This window comes from Heterocephalus glaber, unplaced genomic scaffold (assembly GCF_053883595.1).
Source record: "Heterocephalus glaber isolate CG9 unplaced genomic scaffold, H.glaber_assembly_v1.0 deba00001788, whole genome shotgun sequence".
Classification (NCBI taxonomy): domain Eukaryota; kingdom Metazoa; phylum Chordata; class Mammalia; order Rodentia; family Bathyergidae; genus Heterocephalus; species Heterocephalus glaber.
In genome coordinates, this window is record NW_028258471.1 from 3,224,784 (window position 1) to 3,251,026 (window position 26,243).

At 42.1% G+C, this 26,243-nt stretch overlaps 1 protein-coding gene and 1 long non-coding RNA gene across 9 annotated transcripts in view; one reads left to right on the forward strand and one right to left on the reverse strand.

Annotated features, from left to right (window-relative positions):
• Ocln (occludin) overlaps positions 1-8,250 on the reverse strand; it is a 58,364-nt gene extending 50,114 nt beyond the window's left edge. Inside the window, exon 1 of one of the 7 annotated variants that reach the window (XM_004872837.3) lies at positions 8,023-8,250. The gene's annotated coding sequence lies outside the window, so the exon portion shown is untranslated. Of the gene's footprint in view, positions 1-7,787; positions 7,923-8,022 lie in introns of those variants that run through there. The other 6 variants (XM_087203196.1, XM_004872841.3, XM_004872838.3 and 3 more) reach the window with 6 other exon arrangements.
• LOC110347231 (uncharacterized) lies at positions 840-24,949 on the forward strand. 2 transcript variants are annotated; one of them, XR_015448032.1, is made up of 5 exons: positions 840-1,725; positions 6,807-6,897; positions 7,065-7,881; positions 20,639-20,702; positions 21,732-24,949. It is a non-coding gene; the product is annotated as an uncharacterized LOC110347231 (long non-coding RNA). The 2 variants fall into 2 exon arrangements; XR_015448031.1 differs by having other exon boundaries at positions 6,807-7,881.
• The last annotated feature ends 1,294 nt before the right edge of the window (positions 24,950-26,243 follow it).

Below are 26,243 nucleotides of genomic sequence, written 5' to 3' on the forward strand. Positions count from 1 at the left end.
AAAAGCAACTGTCTTCTTCCACATCCTGGAGTACATTCAAATCTCTATCTCTCAGAATAAAACCCTGCCTGGAAAATCACAAGTTCGAGCTATGTAGTGAACTCAAGACCAGCTTGAACTACATAGTGAGACCTTATCTCAAAAAACCAAAACATAAATAAATAAGTAAACAAATAAAACCCTGCCTAAGTGTATATTAGATAAAACCTCAAAGATAGAAATATACTGAATGTTAGTGGGGCCAGGGACAGGGATGTAGCTCAGCAGCACACTGCCTGCCTGGCAAGCGTAGGACCCTGAGTTCAATTCCCAGTACCAAAAAAAAAAAAAAAAAAAACAAAAGGGGCCAGGGATTTACCTCAGTGTTTCTGCCACCTGCCTCACAAGTCCAAGGTCCTGCGTTCGATTCCCAGTACCAAGCAAACAAACAAACAAACCCCAAAGGTCAAAAAAACAACAAAAAAAGAAATATACTGAATGTTAGTAACACTAACAGAAGTTGTATAACTTCCCAAATGCAGTGAGGAAGACATCTGCTCTACCTTAGTTTTGTTAAACCACTTTGTTAGAGCACAGCATATAGAAAATACACAAATCCTAAGTGTACAGAGTCCTGTAATTAACATCCAAGTCAATTTCTTCATATTCTAATGGTGAAATACATACATATATAAACAAGAAATTTGGGCCAAAATGTTATAGGGCTGTTTTAAGTTTTCCTAATGGATGTTCAGAAAAAGAACACTAAGAAAATCTGAAAGAAAAAAAAAAGACAAAAGAAAAACTGGAGCGGTGTGTAGTGGCGCAAGACTGTAATCCCAGCCCTTGGGAGTCTGGGCCAGGAGGATGACCATGAAGTTTAAGGCCAGCCCGGGCTACATAATGAATTAAAGGCCAGTCTGAACTACATAGCAAGACCCTGTCTCAAAAAAAAAAAAAAGAAAAAAGAAAGAAAAACTGAATTTAAACATTATTAAGTGTGGGACCTTATTTTTAAAGCTAATTGTTACAATGACAAATATTGACCTTAAAGAAATCTTATCCTTTCTATACTTAGAACTCAATCATTCACAACTATTCCCCAAATTTCAGGCTTAGTAACAGTTTTTGAAAACTCTAATCCACATTCAGGCTAAATTGTCAAAAATTCAAGCAAAATCTCTTTCCAAACTGATTATTTTTAGGATTCAGCATTCATTTGTCCTGTCTCCTCTAATAAGACAGATTTTAAATTGTGAACAGTTTTAGAAAGCTTGTTAAGAACAAGTCATGCCACACCTTTATTTCTGTTTTGGAGAAGGTTACCATACTGATAGTTTAAGGAGGCCCAGGAAGAATCCTCGGAATCTCAAGCACATGCTCGTGTGAGCTGGGCAGATTCCGAAGGGGCCAAATAACAGAATCTGATTAGCACAAAAGAATGGGCTGTTTGTCTACCAGCAGGGAGGTCGGCAGTGATGACCAGACATGGTGGGCTAGATAAGCATATCCAGATTTGCCCCTGACCAGACGGTAGAAAGGATAACTAACCAAGAACGCACTAACACTGACCAAGATCTCCGTGAGGGTAGAGGTGAAACAAACCCAGTACTTTCAATGGTGCCCTTTTCCTAGCTCACAACCGGAAACCAGTTCCTTACCATCTCCAAACCTCAGCAATCTACCTGGTCCTCCAAGGGGAATAATTCTGACCTTGGGCTGAAGAGGAAGATGGTTTGCCAGAAGGTAAGAAATAAAGGTGCTTAGTTAGGTGTTTAGGAATTTGGTACAGGAAAACATCACTTAAAAATGTAAATATTTGCCTCACAAGAGCAAGGTCCTAAGTTCGATCCCCAGTACCATACAAAAAAAGGAAACGCTGTGTTACCGCACTCACCTAGCACAGAGCATAGCACACAGTGGCATAAGGCCCTAAGTTTGATCCCCAGCACCAAAACTAAATAAATAAATAAACTTGATTTAAAGAAAAGCATGTAGTGAGTACAGGATAAAGGGAACCTCAATAGATTTTTTTTTGAGGTACTAGAGATTAGCATTAGCATTGAGCCAAATCCCCAACCCTTTTTAAATTTTTTAATCACTTTTAAAAGTGGCATTTTCAAAGAAATAAAGCACGTTTCTTGGGTAATAATTTCAACAAAAGCTAACAAGCATTCACAGAAAAAGTGCTCAGATCTAGGAATTTTGTAACTTAAAAGAACTAAAACCTGAAATCTGTACATCATGTTCTAAAGTAGGTAGGAGGGTGCCTAAGGATTATGAAGGATCTAAAAAACACCATGTGTCTTAAAACAAATGATTGGAAAAACAGGAAATGTTTGGCCTGATAGAACCCAGGGCCTTGGCACTGAGTTACATCCCCAGTCATTTATTTTTTTATTTTGAGACAAGCTCCCACTAAATCACTGAATTGCCAACACTGGGCTTGAACTTGTGATCTGCCTGCCTCAGCCTCCCACAGCAATGAGCTTACAAGTAGACCCTACCACGCAGGGTGGGCTTGTGAATCTGACCTTAGAAGGACCTTTGTAGTCCTAGAAATGGTTAAAACAAAACCACAAAACGACGCAAACCCACTGGGTCATATTTCTTTTCAAAGTTAGGAAGTGCTTTCTCTGCCCTTACTCCCACCTCTCCCCAAGAATAACAAATAACCATTTAAGCTCAGGCCACTTACACAAAAACTTAAGTCACTTGTTATTTTTTAGAGACTGGACTGAAGGGACTTCAAGGTCTCTTTGAAGACAGAGTCTGTGACTGTGCTTTGCAGCAGCTACAGGAGGAGGGGAACCAAACCCCAGCACAACAAAACCAGATATGCAGAGTGAAGGAACTGGGATGTGTTATGTGCATGTTCCAACTCCATATGAGGAATGTAAACATTATGCATTACAAACTTGTACAAAAATTTTTTTTAATTGTTTTAATTCCAAATTTAATTTTTTTTTCCAGTACCGGGGATCGAACTCGGGACCTTGCACTTGCGAGGCAGGTGCCGGAACCACTGAGCTAAATCCCCAGCCCCCAAATTTAATTTTTAAAAAAGTGGAAAGGTCATTGAATTTGGATCACCTTCACAAATGTCTCAAGAGGGTGACAGGGCCAGAAGGGCAAAAGAGAATCAGCAAATCCCTGCTACAAATATTCAACTGAAAACCAGCTCCTCCAGCTAATGTTAAAATACAGTAACAGTCTCTCCCTGAAAATGTTTACTGGCCAAAAGCAATCTTAATAAGAAACTAAGCTAACGGGCTGGGGATAAGCTCAGTGGTGTGCGCCTGCTTCACAAGCACAAGGTTCTGAGTTCCCTGGTACCAAAACAAAGCTAAGCAACATGAAAAAAAGAAAAATCTTAAAATATTTTGCCCTGCCGGGTGTGGTAGCACACACCACTAATCCTAGCACTCAGAAGGCTGAGGCAGAAGGATCCCCTGAGTTCAAGACCACCCTGGACAACATAGGGAGTTCAAGGCCAGCCTAAACTACAAAGCAAGACCCTGTCTCATAAAACCAAAAAAAAAAGAAAAATAAACTTCTCTTTTTTTTTTGAGAAGGGTCTCACTATGTATCCCAGGCTGGTCTCGAACTTGTGGCAATCCTCCTGCCTCAGCCTTCCGAGTGCTGGGATTACAGATGTTTGCTAATAGCAGTCTGTTCCCTGTTCCTTTTAGATAACACATACCAATAGTCAATTTGCCTTTAAAAAGTTTAAGTTATAACCAATATTAAATGATCCTCAAGGGCCGGGGATTTAGCTCAGTTGTTTTGCCGCCTGCTGCGTAAGTGCAAGGACCCGAGTTTGATCCCCGGTACCAAAAAAAAAAAAAAAAAAAAAGATCCTTTTTTTTTGGCACCGGGGATTGAACTCAGGACCTTGTGCTTGTGAGGCAGGCGGCAGAACCACTGAGCTAAATCCCCGGCCCTAAATGATTCTACTTAAACAATAAGCACATCATTAACAACTTGCCTAAAATTGTGAAATCAAGCAAATTTTTAAATAGACTAGCTCTATTTCCAGGAGGATCTTTTTTTTTTTTTTTTTTTTTTTTGGTACCAGGGATCAAAGTCAGGACCTTGTGCTTGTGAAGCAGGCGCAGTGCCACTGAGCTAAATCCCCGGCCCAAGAGGATCTACAATTTTAATAAAAGTTTCCACATGACATACTCCCCCAGCCCTCTCAACTTTCTCCTATAAGGGCTTCCCACTGAGATACATCCCCAGCCTTTTATTTTTTATTTTGAGACACAGTCTCAATAAGTTGCTAACTTTTTGAGATAGGGTCTCTCTAAGTCGTTAACCTACCCAGGTTGTGTTCCAACTCTGGATCTTTCTGCCTCAGCCTCCCAGAGTGCTAGGATTATAAATACCTGCCACCATGTCCAGCCTTCAGATGACTTTTAAGCAAACCACATATTTTAAGAATCTCTGCCTAGGGCTAGTGATATAGTTCGGGGATAAAGCATTTGCCCAGCATATATGCAAGGCCCTGGGTTCAATACCCAGTACTGGAGGGGAAAAAACTGTCTAGGAAGTTCCCAAATTCAAGTCTCAGCTCAATTGTAATTTCCTCAGACAGGCCCTCCAGGTTGCTCACTCCATCACATCAAATTTTATTTCCAGGGCCAGGGATTTAGCTCAGTGGTACTGCACCTGTCTTGAAAGTGCAAGGTTCTGAGTTTGATCCCCAGTACAAAAAAAAATTTTCTTTTTATTATTTCCTGAGCAAATTTTCCCCTCACTAAAAAATTATTAGTAGTATTAGTATTATACTGCTACCATTTCTACCCCATCTAGAACACTATTTTCACAAGCATTCAGATACGTGTCTTCACCATCACTTATCCCTAGTTCCTAGACCTAGTCCCTAGCCTGAAGGGATGATCACTCCAAATTTCATTAATAAAACCAACAGACCACATTAGAGCTGGAATTTCAGTCCACCAGTGAATGCCTTCAATAACATCCAGTAAATACACTTCTTAAAGTTCTGTCTGGCTAAAATAGTTAAGTGCTTTCGTTCTAAGGGAAAGAGGACACAGTAGTATGGGCACCCCGTGGGAACATGTTAGGCAGAATCCCAACCTCCAGATCAGAATGGCAAGGCTGGGTGGGGATTTAGCTCAGTGGTTCCGCCTTCTGTCTCATAAGCATAGGAGTTAGATCCCTGGTACCAAAAAAAACAAAAACCAAAAAAACCAAAACCAGAACGGTAAGGTCTCTAGGTGACTCACACCACTGTTGTCAACAGCAGCACTAGGTCACAGCTGAAACCAGAGGGGCTAAAACAAAAATCACCAAGGTCAGGCCAGGGATTTAGCTCAGTGGTTTCTGCCACCGCCTGCTGCGCAAGCACAAGGACCCGAGTTCGATCCCCAGTACCAAAAAAAAAAATCACCAAGGTCTTTTCATCCTAACACTGTAATTTGGATGAAAATAGCCTACTAAATATTCTAATCAAGTAAATCTTAAAATGCAACTAAAGAAAATTCAGGTTCCTGAGAAAGTGAAAGGCATTACTTCATTTATGTGCTTATAAACATTATTTTTTGTGGTACTGAAGATCCAACTCAGACTATCTTTAATGCTAGGCAAGAGTTCTACCACAGTATCATAGGCCTGAGTCACCCAGGCCTAAAAGTAATCTCAATATTATTACAAAAAGTAATTCCAACATTATCTTTTAAAAAAAGAAAAAGAGGAAAGCAAAACAAAAAACCCAAGAGAATCAGGTATGGTGGCACATGCCTGTAATCCCAGCTCTTTGGGAGGCTGAGGCAAGACGGTTACAGGTTGGAGGCAAGCCTCTACAATTTAGCAAGACTTGTCTCAAAACAAAAAATATACAGGGATGGGGACACATAGTAGAGCATCTCTGGGTTTGATCCCCAGTACTGGGAGGGAAAAAAAGCCCATAGGGAACAGTCAGGGACTGAGAAGTCTATAAATACTTTCTATGATTGGCTGAAACAGTCTTCACACCACTTTGGTACCAGGGATCGAACTCAGGACCTTTTACTTGCAAGGCAGGCAAGGTGCCACTGAGCTAAATCTCTGGCCCACCAGCCCCTTTTTGACATGTTTATCCACCTTAAAATCCTCTAAAAGGACCTGCACAGGACCTTGCACACAATAAGCACTGCCCCTAATTTTCCTAACCAGCCTGGGCTCTGCCAGAAAGTACAGAACCTGTTCTACCTATTTCTATATCCTCTCCAAAGCCTAACAAAGGAAGCACCTAGTAAGTAAATCCAAAATTAAAATTTAAGTGTTTTGGTTTTGGTTTTGGTACTGGGGATTGAACCCAGGACCTCCACACTGACCTACATCCCCAGCCCTCCCACCCCATCCCACCTTTTATTTTTTAAATTTTGAGACAGGGTCTCTCTAAGACACTAAATTGCCCGGCTGGGCTCCAATTTGCTGTCCTCCTGCTTCAGCCTCCAGAGTGCTGAAATTACAGGTGTATGCCACCATGACGGGCTAAAAGTATTGTTTTGGAGGAAATATCTACTCCTGTGGCTCCACCACTTAAAATACCTATTTTCAAACATTAGAAGGAGAAAATCAAGATCAACATGTGCGGCGCAAAGTAACTACTGCTACATGTGGGGATGTAAGGTTTGACTCGTCTGGGCCGGGGATTTAGCTCAGTAGTTTCTCCGCCTGCCTTGCAAGCGCAAGGGCCCCGGTACCAAAAAAAAAAAAAAAAAGGTTTGACTCATCTAGCTGTGCCAAGAAAGAACTGGTTTTCACCCACTACAAGAAAGAATCACAAGCACTCAGAGAGAAGCCCTTCTCTTTTCCAGGGATCGGAGAATGCACCTGTTGTGCATGCGGGCCACACACTAACCAGCCTGGAAAGCTGCCTGCTCCTCCGCGCCCCGGCTAATTCCCCAGGTGGGCAGTTCAGCAGCGGGGCCGGAGCCGGCCTGGGGGTGCCTGGGGCTCAATTGCTTTACTCGGGACTCGGGGAACCACAGGAGCTGTCGACCGTGCCCGCGCGCCAAGCAGGCACCGCCGGGGGCAGGTCGTGCAGCCGCAGCTCCTGCCTTTCTTCTCTTCAGTCACAGCTGGGACTTCACGGCGGGAGCAGCTTCCCTCGAAGTACAGCCTGGCTCCAAAATAATTCTCCGCTCTCCAGCTTAAACTGACGCGGGTCCACACAAGTCCCACTAAGCGGATCCAAACTAGCCGGTGTGACCCACACCTCCAACAGTATTCCAGAGGACAGAATGGGGGGGGGGGGTAGCCTGTAAATCCAGTACTTCGGGAGGCTGAGGCAAGAGGATCGCACATTAGAGCCCAGCCTGGGCAAGTTAGGGATTTAGCGAGACCCCCGTCTCAAAATAAAAAATAAAACGGGCTGGGATGCAGCTCAGTCCGAAGCCCCTGGATTCAATCCCCAGTACCTAAAAAAAAAATTTCAGAGGCATCCAGCCACCTTCTTCCCGGGGTGCCCGAGGTGGAGGGCAGGCGGAAATGGGGCGTGTGGAGCCAGGCCGCTTCCCTCACCCAGGGACCCCAGCCTGGGCTGAACGCGGGGTTCCCGAACCTCCTGCCTCCCTCGCTGACAGAAATCGCCCGCGCCGCCCGCCTCCCGAGGAAAGCGGCCAGGCGGCGCCGAGTCGCCCCTCGCCCCGGGAAAGCTTCGCGCAAGCCCCCGGCGCTGCTCCCACCGCTCCCCACGGGCTCCGGGCCGGGGCGAAACCATCACCGAAACCAGCGCCCGGTGCCCTCCCCGTCCGCCCGCCCCCCGAGGGCCCTGGCCGCGCCCGCCGCCTGCTCACCAGCTCCCAGCCGGCGGCCCGACCCACCTGCGACCCAGCAGCCGACGAGCGCAAACCTGGTGAACGCACCTGAGGCGCGCCCGGCCCGTGCCAGGTAAAGACTCGGCCCTTCCCCTCCCCTCTCCCCCCTCCCCCTGCCTTCCTCCCTCCCTTCACCCCTTCCTCTCCTGGCACCTTCCCTCTCGCCCCCGCCCCGAGCATGCGCGCCGAAGCCCGCCCTGCAGCCCGCTCCCACCTGTGGCACTCGGCGGACTCCTCTGTGCCCAGCGCCCAGCGCGCCCCGGACTCACGCTGGGAAGGAGAGACAGGAGGTGGGCGCTCGCTGGCAGGCGAGGCGTGCTGTGGTCACCTCCCTCGGTGACCCATTCACCTGAAACTCGGGTGGGAGGGGGAGGGGGAGGGGAGTGGCGCAGGAGGAGGCGGGAGGACCTGGCTAGCGCACCCCGGGCGGCGCGCTGAGTTAAAGGAGCCGCGCCGCGATTCTCGGGACGCGGAAGGTCCGGACCGCCGCGATTCGCTGGGCGCGCTCCGAGCTCTCCCCGCCCCGGACGAAACCAGAGTGGATCCTGAGGGGACTGGCCTCCTCCTGAGACAGAGCCGTGAGGGGCTGCACTACCTCACACGGTACCGTCCTTGTCCCAATTTTTGATTAAACATTTGTAGGGGAAAAAAAGGTTCTAGATATGTTGCCCCGACAGAAGAGTCCTGGAAGTTTTACAAAAGCCACGCGTTAATTTAGGAAGGATTTCTAAGTCTCTGGATTCATCAATCAGGATGATAAAATGAAGGCGAACTACTGTACATATTGGTGTGAGGCAAGATGAAGCACACACCATGCTTTCTGTGTCAGGTCCTTGTCCCCCACCTCGTCCAAATGTAACTGTCCTAAGAGTAATCCAGAGTCTACTCTCGGGGATTTCCATGTTCTCTCTTGGCCTGAAAATAAAACTTTACTTTTGGTTGTTAGGTTGTTTCTTATTCACAAACTACACTTAGCGATGCGGACTTTTATGTATGTGTGTATGTGTGTTGCATTTTTTTAAAAAATTATGCTCCAGGATGTAGTAATTTTAATTCTTGGAATTTAACTGTCTGCATAGAAGACTAGAATTAGATTTCTTCAATCCTGCTTCCTTTTCTGTTCCAACTTGGAAAGTCAGCATTGCTAATACATTCCTGTCCAGTCCCACCTACTTTTCTGCCTTTAATTAAATGCTTAGAGACAAGGCTCTCCTATACATTAGATCTTAAAGCACAGTTCAGTATTTCAGGAAGTAAGAGCGTTGTATAAATACAAGGTATTTTAAATGGTGACAGCGTTAATAATTAATCTGGTAATTTTTTATGAAGTCATTGGTATAATTACTTCAATATGACTAGTTTTTTAATAATGCTGTTTAAATTGATATTAGCACTGGGGAAACTCAGGTTAATCCTCTTAAAAGTTTGCAGTCAGATTACTAAAATCTCCGAACATTCCAACTTGGTTTATAATTAAACAAGGGAACCTTTCCTAATACTCTCAGATTCGTAAACACACGCCTATTATTTTATAATGCATTTTGACATCTTTTGAAGAGATCTCAGGAGGATTTTTTCCCCACTTATCAAAAAGAATTGCAGGCTCTAGATGTCGTTCAGTGGAAGAGTACATGTTTAGCATGGGTATGATCTCCAGCACCACACGCGCATGCACACACACACACACACACACACCATATATATTTGTACAACACCAAGTTCCAATTCCATAACATTTTCACCACTCCAAAAAGAAATCCAGTACACATTAAGTAGTCACTCCCTATTTTTTCATCCCTCTTCCCTTGGAAACCAGTAATATACTTTTTGTCTATTTTATTTTTATTTTTATTTTTTTGGTACTGGGGATCAAACTTGGGACCTTGTGCTTGTGAGGCAGGCGGCAGCACCACTGAGCTAAATCCCCAGCTTGTTTTGTCTTTTTGAGACAGGATATCACTATGTATTCTAGGTTGGGCTTGAACTCACTGTGTAGTCCACACTAGCCTGGAACTCACAGTGATCCTCCTGCCTCAGCTTCCCAATCTAAGCTGAGCTGAGATTATCTCAGCTGAGATTAGTGGCGTGTGCTACTGCACCAAGGCTCTGTCTCTATTGATTCGCTTATATTAGACATTTTCTATGATTGGTTAATACAACATGTGACTTTGTGTCTGGCTTTTTTCACTCAGCATACTATTTTTCAGGGTGCATCCCTATTGCAGCGTGTATCAGTAGTTCATTCTTGATTATGACTGAATAATATTCCCTTGCATGGATAAACAACATTGTTTATCCATTTGCTTACCTATTCATCAGTTGGTGGAAATTGGGGTTGTTTCTCCTTTTTGGCTCTTATACTGCTATGAATATTCGTATATTTGTGTACAAGTTTTTGTGTGGACATATATTTTCAATTCTCTTGGGTAACTTAGGTATTTAAATTGAATTTTTTATCATTTTAAGAAAACATGATATTTCTTTTATGCTCAGCCAAAGGGTTTATGCTAAACCCAAAGGCAAGTAAGGTTCAGTGGAAAGTTAGTTCTCTTAATTTATGTGCTTTCGGGCCGGGGATTTAGCTCAGTGGTTTCGCCGCTTGCTGTGCAAGCTCAAGGACCCGAGTTCGATCTTCGGTACCAAAAGCAGACAAACAAACTGTTAATTTATGTGCTTTCATCATTCATTTATTCAACAACTTGCTACAGATTAAACCCAGAGCCTCACACATACTAAGCATGCACTCTACCACTGAGCTGCATACCTGGCAGACAACTATTTTCTAAGTGCTAATTTCATGCACTGAATGAAAAAAAAAACTTTTTTTTTTTTTGAGACCAGGGTCTTGCATTATTTCCCAGATTGGTCTCAAAGTCTTGGATTTAAGTGATACCCCACCACCACCTCCTGAATAGTTGGGAGTACAAGTGAATGCCACCACACCCAGCATAAAAAATGCCTGTTTCAATGAAAATAAATGACTAGATACCACTGAATTCATGCATATGGAATAGCGGGATTTAAGGTGAATTATATAAAATTTACAGTAGTTGATCACTTTTAATTGCAGAAATGGCAACTTCATATGGCTCAATTTAATACTAAATATCTGTTGAAATTTTGTATACCTTTTTTTTTGGTACCGGGGATCTAACTCGGGACCTTGCGCTTTCGAGGCAGGCGGCAGCACCACTGAGCTAAATCCCTGGCCCCTGTATACCATTTTTATTAAGTTTAGATTAATTTCCCAAATGCTTCCAGCTTTGAATGATCTTAAAAACCTGTGTTAAAAAAAAAAAAAAATCCCTATGTTCTTGGGCCAGAGATTTAGCTTAGTGGCACCTTGCCTGCCTGGCAAGTGCAAGGTCCTGAGTTTGATTCCCAGTACCAAAAACCCCCCAAAAAAACCACACACAAAAACCTGTGTTCTTGTCATTATTGCCTAATATTGTGCATGTTAGGTAGTAGTACTCAAAGTGTCTAAAGGGAAAATCCAAAATCCAGCCTTAAGACTGAAACACTTTTCCTTGGAAGCAAAACAGAATTGGTTGGATCCTAAATGATGTCATCTCAATTTAATCACATTACATAATTATACATTAGAGCTATAGCTAGGCATTGTGGTTCATACCTGTAATCCCAGCACTTGGGAAGCTGAGGCAGGAGTATCATCACATGTTCAAGGCCAGCATGGACTACATAGTGAGATCCTGCCTCAAAAAAAAAAAAAGAAAGGGGGCCAGGGATTTAGCTCAGTGGTTTTGCCGCCTGCTGCGCAAGTGCAAGGACCCAGGTTTGATCCCCAGTACCAAAAAAAAAGGGGAAGGAAGAAAGGCAAATTCCAGTATTGCCACTTAGTAGCTGGATATAAAGGGAAGTCAACTATATAAATCTAATTTTTCTCTGTTAAATTTGGGATAAAAAATAATACCTTCTTTGAGATGATTGGGGGCTCAAACAAATCTTGTAACGTGTCTCTGCGGTACCTTATCTGCCTAAAACTGTCCTTGTCACACCAGCACCCTGTAACTATTGGCAGAGTGGCTGAATATGCATCACTCTGATTCTCAAATCCAGTATGCCAGCAGGGTCTCATCCATCTTTCAGCAACCTGCCTGCCATTGTAAAACTGGCACATTTCTTAATAGCATTTCAAGGCTTCCATTGCCAGCTCCAAGGTTTGGAGGAGAACAGAAGGGGGATTAAAATATTTCCACTCTACTTCACCGGCTTAGTGAGCCAGTTTAATAACTGGCATTTGCTTAAGAGCAAGAGTTTGGAGCTGTTGAGGGCCTAGCCTGCAAGGTCCAGTCTGTCCTTGAGTCACCATGAGGCTGTCTGGCCCACCCCAGACAGTTCCCAGGACAAATTTATGGAGGATTTATGAGGAGGCCACCAGGAAGGCAATTTCTGAGAGGGTGACTACACTAGGTGAGTAACCTCTCCTCCCGAATTGCCATGGATTAAGCAAGCTCTTCCTGGGAGGAATTCAGTTACACAAAGAGTTTCAGCCCGTAAACAGGAACTTCAACCAAGGGAATAATGACAATAATGATAGATGTCACTTGCTTGGGGATAAACTTGTGCCAGGCACTGTGCCACATTTTGTGGGCTTTTCAATTATTTTGTCTTTCCAACAACCTTATGACATACTATAAGTTCCCCATTTTACACATTGGAAAACTAAAGCTCAGCAAAGTGTAATCATTTACTTAAGTTGTATGCTAAGTCATAACATCAAGACCCAAGCACAGGTAACCTGGTTCCTGAATAAATGGTTTCAACAATTATACTGTATTTTAGGACTTTATATTGTCTGTAGGCAATATTCCATGGTTGAGGAACACTGTCTCTTCACCAGAGTGGAGGCTCATGGCCCTCCAATATTTTATTAAATTGTACATATATGTTTGTTCTTTTGTAGGAATTTTATATTTTATAAAAAGACTTTTATTTTTTTATTTTCTTTCTTGGGGGTAGGTTTTTTAAAAATTTAAAGCAAAACATGTATTGGTACATTTTAAACACACATAATGATAGCACTCATCATAAGGAATTTGCACCTGTACACAATACGTCCCACCTCTTTCTTCCTATTCCCCCCTCCCTTCAAGCTCCCTCCCTTCCGTATGTACAAAAACTGTTTCCATTTTTTCCTTCTATTTTCATGTCCTTTCCTTCCTTTCTTCCTTCTTCCTCCCTTGTTCCCCTTCCCATTTGAACATTTTCTTCCCATTTTCCAATATCTATTATACATTTTAGTCCTTATTTCCATTTTCAGTTTTTCACACCCAAGAAACAATGTGGTATTTAAACACGTGTGTCCAATTTATTTCACTTAACAGTATGGTCTCAGGGCCCATTCATTTAGCTTTAAATGTCTGAAACTCATCTTTCTTTATGGCAGAGTAGTAGTCCATTGTATAAAAAAACACATCTTTATCCATTCCTCTGTTGATGGGCATTTGGGCTGTTTCCAAGATTTAGCTGTTACAAACTGTGCTGCTATAAACATGGGTGTGCATATACCACTGTGATAGGATGCTTTTAATTCTTTCAGGAAGATACCAAGAAGGGGAGTAGCTGAGTCAAATGGAACCTCTAGTTTCAGGGTCTTTCTTTCTCTCTTTCTCTCTTTCTTTCTCTCTCTCTTTCTTTCTTTCTTTCTTCCTTCCTTTTTCTTTTTTCTTTTTTTTTTTCTGTACCAGGGATCAAACTCAGGACCTTGTGTTTTCGAGTTCGGTGCCACTGAGCTAAATCCCCCACTCTGGTTGATTTCTTGATAGCAGCCATTCTTTCTGGAGTGAGATGGAATCTCAGAGTTGTTTTAATTTGCATTTCTCAATGACCAGTGATGTTGAACATTTTTAATATGTTTATTTGGCATTTCTACTTCTTCATCTGAGAAATGTCTATTAATTTCAGATGCCCATTTTTGGATTGGGTTTTTTAATTTGGTGAGTCTGATTTTGTTTTTTAGTTCTTTATATCTTCTAGATAGTAGTCCTTTGTCTGATGAATAGCTGGTTAAAAAAAAATATTTCCTATGCTGTACGTTGTCTCTTCACTGTTGGTGGTTTCTCTTGCTGGGCAAAAGCTTTTTAATGAGATGAGATCCCAGTTGTTGATTCTTTGTGATAGTTCCTGTGCAACTGGGGTTTTGTTCATAAAGTCTTTCCCTACACCAATGTCTTCAAGAGTCCTGTCCTATCTTCCAGCAGATTTAGTGTTTCTGTTTTAATATTTAGATCTTTGATCCATTTTGATTTCAGTTTAGTGAATGGTGAAAGATATGGGTGTAGTTTCAGTCTTCGGCATGTGAAAAGCCAGTTTTTCCAGCACCATTTATTAAGCTATCTGTCTTCCAGTAAAGGTGTTTGGCTCCTTCTTCAAAGATAAGGTGGCTGAGTATGTCTGGAGTTGTTTCTGCATCTTCTAATCTGTCCCATTGATCATTGGGTCTGGGGTTTTGGGGGGTTTTGTTTGTTTTGTCAGTACCATGCTGTTTTTATCACAGTAGCTTTGTAGTATAATTTCAAGTCAGGGATTGTGATGCCCCCAGCCTTGCCTTTGTTGCCCAGAATTGCCTTTGCTATTCTAGGTCTCTTCTGGTTCTAATTCTGTGAGGTATGCTGTTGGAATTTTGATTGGGATTGCATTAAATCTGTATAACAATTTTAGATGTATGGCCATTTTCACTATATTGGTTCTTCCAAACCAAGAAGAAGGGATGTCTTTCCATTTTCTGATGTCTTCTTCAATCTCCTTTTTCAGAGTACTGTAATTTTCAATGTAGAGGTCTTTTACTTCCTTTGTTAGATTGATTCCTAGGTATTTCATTTTTTTGGATGCTATTGTAAAAGGGATTGTTTCTCTAATTTCTCTATGAGTCTGTTATTTGTATACAGGAAGGCTATTTTTTTTTTTTTTTTGGTACCAGGGATTGAACTTGTGTTCTTGTGCTTGCACAGCAGGCAGCAAAACCACTGAGCCAAATCCCCAGCCAACGGGAAGGTTATTGACGTTTGAGTGTTGACTTTGTATCCAACTACATTACTGAATTTGGTTATTAAATCTAGAAATCTTTTGGTGGAGTTTTTGGGGTCTTCTATGTGGAGCATTGTGTCATACATAAATAATGATAATCTAACTTCCTTTTCTATCTTTATTCTTTTTATTTCTTTCTCTTATCTAAGTGCTCTGGCTAATATTTCCAGAACTATATTGAATAAGAGTGATGACAGTGGACATCCTTTTCTTGTTCCTAATTTTAGAGTGAAAGCTTTCAGTTTTTGTCCATTTAGTATGGATGTTGGCTATTGGTATGTCATAGATGGCTTTTATCAGATTGAGATAAAGACCATCTATACCAATTTTCTATAGGGTTTCTTTTTTTGGAACTGGGGATCAAACTCAGGACCCTGCACTTTTGAGGCAGGCGCCAGAACCACTGAGCTAAATCCCCGGCCCTCTATAGGGTTTTTATCATGAATGGATGTTGGACCTTGCCAAATGCTTTTTCAGCATCTATGGAGAGGAGCATATGGTTTTTGTTCTTGGCTCTGTTAAAATAGTGTATTACATTTATTGATTTAGATATGTTGAACCAGCCCTGCATCCTTGGGATGAATCTACTTGGTCATGGTGTATAATCTTCTTGATGATTTGTTGCATTCTGTTTGGCAGTATCTTGTGAAGATTTTTGCATCTCTGTTCATTAGGGAGATTGGCCTGTAATTCTGTTTTTTGCTCGGATCTTTCTCTGGTTTGGGAATCAGGGTAATGCTTGCTTCCAGGAATGAATTTTGGAATATTGCTTTCCTTTTAATTTCATTAAAGAGTTGGAGCACGAGGGATTTAGCTCAGTGGTTCTGCCACCTGCCTTGCAAGTGCAAGGTCCCAAGTTCGATCCCTGATACAAAAAAAAAAGAGTTGGAGAAGTAGTGGCATTAGGTCTTCTCTAAATTTCTTGTAGAATTCAGCAGTGAATCCATCAGGGCCTGGGTTATTTGTTGTTGTTGTTGTTGTTAGGTTTCTAATTACTTCTTCAATTCTTTCGTTGACTGATATTGGTTTATTTAGAATTTTCATATCCTCCTGATTCATCTTTGGTAATTCACAGGTGTCTAGGAATCTGTCCATTTCTTCTGTGAGTTCCATCTTATTAGAGTACAGTTTCTTGAAGTAGTTATTTAATGATCTTCTGGATTTCTGCAGGATCTGTTGTGTTTTCACTGTTTTTATTAAAAGGACATTTTTAGAGAGTAGGGGGTAGAGACATTCTTAGAAGAGATGGTTCAAGAACCTATGTGTGGTTGGGTTGTGAACAATGTTCCTCGTTTTTTATTTTTGTCCCATAAAAAACAACTTCATAGGACCACAGTGGAGATGATCTGAGGAGCAGTAGAGGTGTGTAGTGTGGGACAGAGTATTGTCACAATTACCTGGATGATATAGAGAAAGAAAGAGTTTCAGATTGATTTTTTTCTTAATTGTCTGTCACTCACTGCAGTAGAAAATTGGCCTTCCAGGCTGTTTCGGGACCTGGGTTTCCTGAACCTTTTAAACTCAAAAAAGGAAAGAGGAAAAAGTAAACATTAACCAAAAACTCCAAATACTGTGTTCTCATAACTAATTTTAACTTCGTAGGGTTCTTTACCTCCTGTATCCACACACTTAAAAAAATAATAATAAGTAATCTTGTAACTTAGCATAAGGAATCCGAACCCTAGAAAAATCACTTGAATTAGATGAATGTGAAGTTAATACACTTTAAGCAGATCACAAATATCTCTTGTCATTCTGATGGTTATAAGGTACTGTTCTCCTGTAATTCATTACAGAGGCTTCAAACAGCAGCTTTTCTGGCTTAATTTCAAGATTCTTTGGGAGATATCTTCGGAGCCTATAAAATTCACTGCAGCTCTTAAAATGCTAATGCTGACACAGGATATGGTCTAAGTGTGGGACACATGGAAATTGCATATGAAAATTAGTAGCTATTTATTTTTTGCAATGCTGAGGATCAAACCCAGGGCCTCAGACATACTAAGTAAGTGCACTAGCACAGAGATAAATCCTTTGCTTTGAAAAGGATTCATTCAGACCCCAAATATTAACTCAGGGGGTGGACAGTGTAGCTCTGTGGTAAAGCAACTGCTTGGCATAATCTGGATTTGATCCAGGTCAGCATCTCTCTATCTGCTCAGTACCTGCTTCCCGCCCCCTCCAGTCATGGGTATTGAACCTAGCAATGGTCCACCACTGAGCTACATCTGCATTCCTTTTTATTTTTTATCTTTTATCTCATTAAGTTGCCCAGGAAAGACTTGATTTTCAATCTTCCTGCCTCAGCATCCCAAGTAGCTGGGATTATAGGCATGTGCCCCAAGTCCCTGCACCTGCTATGTACTCTAAGTCCTAGAGATAGAGTGGGATCAAGATAGACAAAGTCACTTATGGACGTTTATATTCTAGTTGGATAAAGACATCCAGCAAAGATGATTAAAATGAAAATAAACAAGGTACCTTCAGGTAGTGATGACGTTAAAGAGACCAAACAGGCTAAAAGGACAGAGGCTGGGAGGGCAAGTGGGGCAGCAGGCACCCTGGGTAGGGTGTCACAGGCAGCCACTCTGAGAGATAACATTAGAGCTGAGGCTTTCTGGATGAGAAGGAGCAGCCAGGCCAACATCTAGGCCAGGAGCACCCTAGGGTGGGTCTAGGATGCTTTGGAGATTCCGAGTACTAAGGGGAGAAAAAAAGGGAAGGGAGTGGTTGGAGTTGGAGCCAAGGACAGTCCTGCAGCTGCTGTCAGGTGGTTTCCTGTAAATGCAGCGGGATGGCTTTCAAGAGTTTGAAGCATTTCACGGTGGTGGATTTATGTTCTGATTGTTGAGGAATTTTCAGCATCCACCTAAGTATTTATTTGTTAAATATGTTTTGGTAACACTGGAGCGTTTTATCTTTGAAGTCTGCACCTTCTGAACAGAAAGGATTAAAGTCGAGGAAGAGCTGGAGTGACCTGAAACCTCACAGATACCATCTAGAGCAATGTAGACTGCTTCTGATCATTTCTCACGAAGCTGATTGGACACATTGGCTTTTGTGCCTGAGTCTCGGGGATGGCACACAGGAGGGACAAGAAAGAAAGAGTGGAAGCATGGCCATAATCACAGGCATGCAGTCATCCTGACAATTAGAAAAAAATACATCATTTTCACTTTTTTCCAAATTTATCACCATGAAATTTCAAACCTACAGATGGGTAAAGGTCTAGCTCAGTGGTAGAGTGCTTGCCCAGCTTGTTGCCCCACCAAACAAACAAACAAAACAAATAAAACAGGAGGTTCAAACCTATGGAAAAGCTGAGAAAATAGCACAACAATGTATCTTCACCTAAATTCACCAGTTGTTAACATTGCCCACATCTGCTTGCTCTCTCATACATATGTACCTGAAATGTATGTGTACTTACCATACTTTTTTGCCCAACCATTTATATTCTAATATTTATACTTTGTCATTGTTGTACCTTTTTGTTTTGTTTTGGTTTTTTTTTTTTGAGAGAGGGTCTCTCTATGTAGCCCAAGCTGGCCTTGACCTCATGGTGATCCTCCTGCCTCAGCCTCCCAAGTCCTGGGATTATAGGTATGTACCACCATGCCTGGTTTTACTTCAACATTATTTATTTGTTTGTTTGTTTGTTTATTTATTTATTTATTTTTGTGGTACCAGGGATGAGGACCTTGTGCTTGTGAGGCAGGCGGCAGAACCACTGAGCTAAATCCCTGGCCCTACTTCAACATTTTTTGTTTGTTTGGTTGGTTTTTGGTCTTTTTGAGACAGGGTCTCACTGTGAAGTTCAGGCTGGCTTTGAACTCACTATGTAGCTCAGGCTGGCCTCAAACTCCTGGCAATCCTCCTTCCTCGGCCTTCTGAATGCTGGGATTATAGGCATGTGCCACTACACCCAGCTGCTTCAACATTTTTAAAAGTCTTTTTTTTTTTTTTTTTTTTGCAGTTCTGGTTATAGGACCCAGGGCCTGGCACATGCTAGGCAAGCATTGTACCACTGAGCAATACCCACTAAGCTAACCCTAACCCTAACCCCCAGCTCCTAAATTTCAGATGATACTTTACCCTGAATACTTCAGCATGCACAAGTATTTCCTAAGAACCAAGATATTCTTCTGCCTAACTACTATGCCACTAGCATGCCCCCCTCAAACAAACATTAATATAAAACCTGACCTGATATTTGGAGTGCTCTGATGTGTCCATATCCTGGGGCCAATCAAGAATCATTCCTCACCATAGATAATAGGAAACAGAGAGGTAGATCTTTTACAAAAGGGAAGGGGACCGAGAGATGGAGGCAGAAGAGAAGGAGAAGAAGGGAAGGGATGGAAAATAATTAAGACGTGTTAAGTGAGTGTACCAACTCCCCATCAAGAATGTGATCATTATTCACTACAGACATGGACTAATAAAAAAATAAAAACTGAAAAAAAGAGAATCATTCTTCACATTTCATTGTGCTGTCTCTTTCCTCTCCTTAAATCTTTTTTTTTTTCTTTTTTTGGTACCGGGGATCAAAGTTGGGACCTTGTGCTTTCGAGGCCACCGCCGCCACTGGAACCACTGAGCTACATCCCCAGCCCTCCTCTTCTTAAATCTCGAGCAGTTCCATTATCTCCGTTTTGCCTGGTCTGATTGTCTCACTGCATGTCTCATAGTCTGGATTTGTGTTTTTCCGAATTTTAAAGGGAACAATTTTGACAGAAACAAAAACAAAATCTATATGGATGACGTGGTAGACTTCCCACAGCTTTGCGTCAGAAGGCTAGCTCTCAAGTTGTTCAGGCTGGGTGATGTTGAGGACAGATGTCGTGAACAGATCCGGGAATATAGGAAATCTGGCAATATGTCCCATGCGGAGGTGTTCATTATTTAGGGAGTTACAGGCCAGCAGCCCAGTGTATTTTATTGTATAAGTATTGTGTCAATGTGAGTGTGTCAGCGCTGATGAAATTAAGGATTTAAAATATTTTAAGGGAATTACTGTGTCAATTAAGAGAAAAGGAACTTGAAGATTTTAAATATTTTATTTTTTTATTTTAAATATTTTAAAGGGGATTACTGTGTCAAAAGAAAAGAAATTAAAGAAACAGAAAAAGTAAGAGAAAAGAAAGTAAAGAAAAAGTAAGAGAAAAAGAGAAAAGAAACATAAGTGCACACAGAAGCCTCTCAGCTGGACTGAGGAGGTAAAGTACAGAGTTAAAGTGAAAGGTAAAGTTCAAAATTAAAACAAAAGCAGAATTCAGAGTGTGAGTGTGTTAAAATTGAGGATTTTAAATATGTTTAGGGAACTACTGTGTCAAAGGAAACTGAGTGTGTCCATGTTGTGTCAGTGTTGTCAATGTTGTGTCAATTAAGGAAAATCATTTGCTAGGACAGAATGTCTTTTGCTGGAAAAGATTCTCTTTGTGTTGCATGGACAGTGTATTGCTTGCTGTCACTTCTAGGCCACAATTTATCTTTTGTAAAAGCTTTAGGAACCCTGCCAGTGTGAGGCAGAAGTTTTGTTTATGTCACTGCAGAAAATGACTGGAAGATATGGAAACAATTTATCTTTCTTTTTGTAGAAATTGAATGGGCTTTGACACAAGAGGTATGCATAACCCTAGAAAAAGAGAATTCAAACTAGTTCTTTCAGTTATTTAAGCACCCTACCAGTGTGGGGGCTGGGATTTTATTTGTGTCATTACAGGAAATAAAGGGACAATATGGATACTGGTAGAGTAACACAACTTGACTTTACTCAACAGTGAGAGTTTTCTCCCGGATGACAACTGAAGAAAACTATCCAGGAGGCAGAAAAACTCATCTATGGTAAGGCCGGGCTGGCAAAGGATTTTGAGTGGGCCCATTGGGGAATATCTTTGACTGACCCGGTGAGTGGGCTACAGGTGGCGCCAGGAACCTGGGGTCGCCTACAGGGCGATACGCTTGATCCTTGGTCTGGGGTGCCCTCCAGATCTATTTTGGGGGTACTTTTGCTGGGGATGAAACCCAGGGACTTGAGAATGCTAAGCAAGTACCCTGCTACTGAGCTACATCCCCAGGCCAAATTCTTCTCCCTTGTGATTAGTTAAGTATTCCATGGGGCAACAATTTGATTCAGTGTGACTTTTATTTATTCCCCAACTACCTTTCTGCCAGTGAAGCCAATGAAATCTATGATTTTTTTTTTTTGAGACAGTCTCACTATGTAGTTCAGGCTGGCCTTGAATTTGCAGTGATCCTCCTGCCTCAGCCTCCTGATTGTTGGGATTCAGGCATGCACACCACACCTGGCTTCCCATGAAATCTTTTAGCATCCACTGCTGATCCTTTCTTGGCTCCTTTCTGGCACTGTTTGGTGTATAAAGGTTATTTTTTAATACTATCAAATATTATATCAATGCTATCTAATGTTGGCTTGTGAAAATTTTTTTTTTTTTTTTTGTACCGGGGATCAAACTCAGAACCTTGCATTTGCCAGGCAGGTGGCGGAACCACTGAGCCAAATCCCCAGCCCATGGCATGGGAAAATTTTTAAATAATTGTAAATGTGAGAAGAAGAAAGTAGAACACATTCTAACTCATTAAGACACAGATTTTTGGGCTGGGGATTTAGCTCAGTGGTTTCCCTGCCTGGCCAGCAAGCGCAAGGACCGGAGTTCGATCTCCGGTACCCGCCCCCCCCAAAAAAGACACAGATTTTTTCATGCCATAAGTTCCTTCTGTTGATACATTTTCTATTTTGCCCTTAATGAATCAACCAATCCCCTCACTTGCATAATATATGTGTTACTTATTTATTTACTAAGAAAAGTAGATGATATAGAAAAAAATGAAAGCATGCTTTCCCTCACCTAGGCTAGGAGATGAGGCATACAAAATAAAAAGCCAGGTAAGCAGATGAACACTGGAGTGTTGGAAAAGAACACGCTCCCTCCTCAGAAACTTCCCCCAGCTGCCCTGCGCCTGCCAGGTCTGGGACCGCCCTGCTCACGCTGACCTCCACCCGCAGTGTTCTCCTTGCCCTCTGCGTCTGGAGCTCAGGACCCCAAAACAGCACCAAGGCTTCAAGACTGAGCTCAAACACCATCTCTTCTGTTGTTCTTCAAGCCTTCTTTCACTCCTCTTCTCCTCTAAAGAGTGTCTTCTCTCAATGCTGCAGTACTCCAAGAACAGGTTAAAGCCCTTGACTATGTGACCTTCTCCAGTTTGAACTGCACTGCATATGGGGTCCCCCCTGAGGCTGTGGCAGTGCCACCTGTCCTCCTGCTGGCTCTGTGCACCCCTGGTGTTTTCACCGAGTACGTGAAGCCCTCAGAGCCTCAACGCTGTTCCCAAGCCGTGGAGGCTGAACTCTGCCAAGAGAACAGGATGAGAAACTCTGCTCTTGCCCTCTGTTTATTTTTTCAGACATGTTCCTTAGAGTAGAAGGTTGACAAGGAAGTTTCTTTTACTCCCTTCCTCTAGACTGAAGGAAAAGAAAAAAACCAGGAAACCAACTCCAGAACACAATGAAGATGAATATCAAATATTTGTTCCTTTCCATACAAGAGAAGTTAGGCACAATGTTAGGTCATCATGGTAGCACTTGCAAGAATCAAAGTTGCTTTGAGCCCTAAGGATTTCCAGTATATCAGTTTGGCTGTTTCTTATGGAAATAAAGTATTTTTTTAACTATCTTTTGACCAAGATAATTAGATATTATTCCAAACACCTGCAGTTGTCATCCAGAGGCTGCTTGTGACAGTTGTGACTCAGAAACCTGGCTTGATGCTGCTGACAAGTAAGCCCCTCCCTTGCAGCTTTGGACACCAAGACTTTGGACAGCCGAGAGGGGAGATGCCATTTACTAAGCACCTTCTGTGTATCACAATCATGTTTTATACGACCAGCATTGCAACACCTCAAGTTAAACATTATCTCCATTCTGTAGACAAGGAAATAAGTCTGGAGATGTTGAACATTTGCCCCAAAGTACACAGCTAGAAAAGCAGAAAGCTGAGATTCAAAATCCCATGTCTGAGTTTTTCATATTAGAGCAGCTTATATATCTGGCTTATTTCACTTAAAGCATAAAAAGATAGATAAGTAGGAAGTAGGGAAATCTTTTTTAAATGGTTGGAGGAACAACCTCCTTAGGAGAGGGAAAGGAGATGGGAAAAAAGTTGAAAAAATAAAAAATGAAAGTACAGCTTTTAAATTGGCCATGGGGGCCGGGGATTTAGCTCAGTGGTTCTGTCACCTGCCTTGCAAGCACAAGGATCCGTGTTTGATCCCCAGTACCAAAGAAACAAAAATAAACAAAAAATAAAAAATTGGGCATGGTGGCAAACAACAGTAACTCCAGCACTCAGGAGGCTGAGGCAGGAGGATAGCCACCAGTTCAAGGGCAGTCTGGGCTACATAGTGAGTTCAAGGCCACCCTGAACTACATAAAGAGACCCTGTCTCGAAAAACGAAAACAAAAACAGAGCTTTTGCAAGTGGGAAGGGGGCCAAGAGCTGGAAGGAGCAGGAAGGGAAGGGAGGGTTAGGGGACAGAAGAAAAAAAAAAGATGTACGTTTCCCAGCCCCCCACGATAACTGTAACCATCATGTACTGCAAACATGACTAATATATTTTTTTATAAAATTCCATGTCATGAGAGTACTGTGCTTAAGTGGGTACCTGCCTCCTAAACAAACCCTTATGTCTGCACTCCCTGCCCAATGCTTAGAGCATAAATGCCACAGAACCCTTTCAACTTCCCATCGCTCCTGTCCTCCTCCCTCCCTAAGTCCCATCCTTGGCTTCTTCCCAGTGCAAACAGACATTTCCTGGAGGGTGACCCTGCCCCTGCCCCAGGATGGAGCCACAGACTCCAGGTCCTGCAGCTAGAGATTGGCTCAGACACAGGCACCTAAGCCAATTAGTGTGGGGCTGGATTTGGGTTGGGAGCCCTAAGACCTCACAGGGGACCCAGCCTCAGGGTCAAACCTACAGCCCTGGAGGCAAAGCCAAGAGCACAGAAGAGAGAGGAGTGTGGAGCCCACCCTGTACATCCAGCTGTGTGAGAACGGCATCTTATTATCTGAGCTCCATTAACTTGGCGTTTTTAAGCTTCTGTACTGCAAGAGAAACCACCAACAGAGCTAAGAGACAACCTACAATGTGGGGAAAAATTTTTAGCATCTGTACCTCAGACAAAGGACTACTATCTAGAGTATATAAAGAACTGAAAAAAATCAGATCCCCCAAATTCAAAGACCCAATTCAAAAATGGGCATCTGAAATGAACAGACATTTCTCAGACAAAGAAGTAAAAGCAGCAAATAAACATATGAAAAAATGTTCAACATCACTGGTCATTCGAGAGATGCAGATGAAAACAACACTGAGATTCCACCTCAGCCCAGAAAGAATGGCTGCTATCAAGAAATTAACGAATAACAAATGCTGGCAGGGGTGTGGAGAGAAAGGAACCCTTCTCCATTGTTGGTGGGAGTCCAGACTGGTGCAAGAATCATACCACAGTGATATATGTGCACCCGTGTTTATAGAGGCACAGTTTGTAATAGCTAAAGCTTGGAAACAGCCCAAGTGCCCATCAACTGGAAACTGGATAAAGAAGATGTGGGCTTTTTTTTTTATAAAATGGAGTACTACTCAGCCATAAGGAATGAGAAACTAGAGACATTTATAGCTAAATGGATGCACATTGAGGCCATCCTCTTAAGTGAAATATAAATAGGACACACATGTGTAAATACTGAATAGTTTCTCTAGTGTGAGAAACTGAAAGTGTAAAAAAGGATTAAAATGATTAAAATGAATAATTGATAATATGAAATATTAAAAGGGCCAAAGGTGTAGGGGTGGTGGGAGGGGAAGGGGAAAGGAAAAATTATGAGAAAAGAAAAAAAAATGGAAATGAAATCTATGTAAATAGGGAAAAGTGGAGGGGGTGAAGGGTGCACAGCTAATGGGGAAAAAAAATAAGAACCAAGATACATCATGTACAGGTACAAGCACCCAATGATAAATGTAAACGTATTATATACCTAAAATGTACCAATAAAAGAATTTTTTTTTTAAAATGGCTTTTTTTTTTTTTTTGAGACAAGGTCTTACTACGTAGCCCAGGCTGGCCTTACACTTGTGGTGATCCTTCTGCCTCAGCCTCCCCTGGGATTACAGGTATGTATTACCACACCTGTAATCCCAGGCTATCTAAACTTGGCTTTTTGTTGCAATGAGCCGAAAGCATCCTGATACAGAAATCATGAGATTTAGTAGATGCCCATTGAATGATATTTCTTTTGCGCAGCAGGAAGGCTGTTGTACATGCAAATCGTTATCCCTCCAGTTTATAGAAAAGAGCCCAGAAATTCAGCAGCTGTGATACTGAATCTGGTGCTCAATGTAGTTTTTTAAAAACTGTGTAGCTCCCTTACCCACTGTACTAATGAAGGAATAAAGGTCCACACACTGTGGCAATCTCTTGCTGAAGGGAGAACTTGCAAGAAGTCATAACAGCATTACTTGATAATATGGTTGGATTGTGACCCTCAAATATTCACCTGTTAACCTAGTCCCCAAACTTAAATGTTGATGGTGTTGGAGGTGATGCCTTTAAGAGGTGTTTAGGAGTCCGGGTGTGATGGCACATGCCCAGAGGCAGGAGGATTGAGGCATTTAGGAGGCTGAGGCAGGAGGATTGCTGTGAGTTCGAGGCTAGCCTAGGCTACACATAGTGTGACTCTGTCTCTCTCACACACACACACACACACACACACACGCTTATGAATGTTGTTTAGGGTTAGCTGAGGGCATGAGGTGTGAGCTTACACTTCCCACATGACACTCCTGTGTGTGCTTGCTGCAGAAAGAAGCCACCTTGATGTTATTGGGTAGCTTGCTTCTAAAAAGTGGCTCACCAACTAAATGTTACTGGGCTCGGGGTTGCTTCCCTCTCCTTCTGGAGTTGCAGTCCAGGTTCTTCTCATCTCAAACAAAGGAAAAAAATATATATATTTATATATATTTATATTTATATATATAAATATATTTATATATATTTATATATTTATATATATATATATATATTTTTCCCCCTGTACTGGGGATCAAACTCAGGACCTTGTACTTCCCAGGCAGGCATGGCGCCACTGAGCTATATCCAAGGCTCTCAAACAAATAATTGAACAAAATGAGCAAAAAAGCAGTGGGAAAGTTTATTTGAGAAAGTAAAAGTGAAAAGTTGGAGAGAAACTGCCTCTGCAGAGTGAGCTTGGGCTGAGTAAAGTGAAAAAGAGGGTAAGAACAAAGATAAAAGTACATGCTGCATTCATGGAAAGTTACAATAGCAAAACCTTCCTGGCCTCGATGTGT